Source organism: Pterocles gutturalis, unplaced genomic scaffold (genome assembly GCF_000699245.1).
Source record: "Pterocles gutturalis isolate BGI_N339 unplaced genomic scaffold, ASM69924v1 scaffold1527, whole genome shotgun sequence".
NCBI lineage: Eukaryota > Metazoa > Chordata > Aves > Pterocliformes > Pteroclidae > Pterocles > Pterocles gutturalis.
This window is the reverse complement of record NW_010112323.1, coordinates 1-447: the sequence shown is the minus strand read 5'-3', so window position 1 is coordinate 447 and position 447 is coordinate 1.

Below are 447 nucleotides of genomic sequence, written 5' to 3'. Positions count from 1 at the left end.
TCGGGGTGAGATTCCTCCCCGGGCACAGAGCCCCACAAAATCCTGCAGCGCAGGAGCTGCACTACAGCAGCACTTCTACCTTTGCTCAAGGGAAGAAAAAAGCCTCTTTGTGTTTTTCTGGAGTATTTTTGTGTCTGTTTTGCTGTCCTCAGGGAGAAGGCATCGTGAGTCACAACTGGGTGTTTTTAATTTATTCTTACTTCAGTTTTAATTGTCCTGTTTTGAGTTTCTTCCTGCTCGCAGCCAGGGTTTGTGGTGCGGTGGCTGTTTTTCTGGGGACTGGAGGCGGACCGTTCACCTTAAATTTTCTTTCCTGTTTTTTGTTTTGTTTCTGTTTTTTAAAGCCAAACCAAACCTTTTTTTATACCACTGACAGTGTGCCTGCTGGCTGCACAGCACCTCTGCCCTGGGGCCCCTCTCCCAGGCAGGAACAGGGCAGTCGGTCCC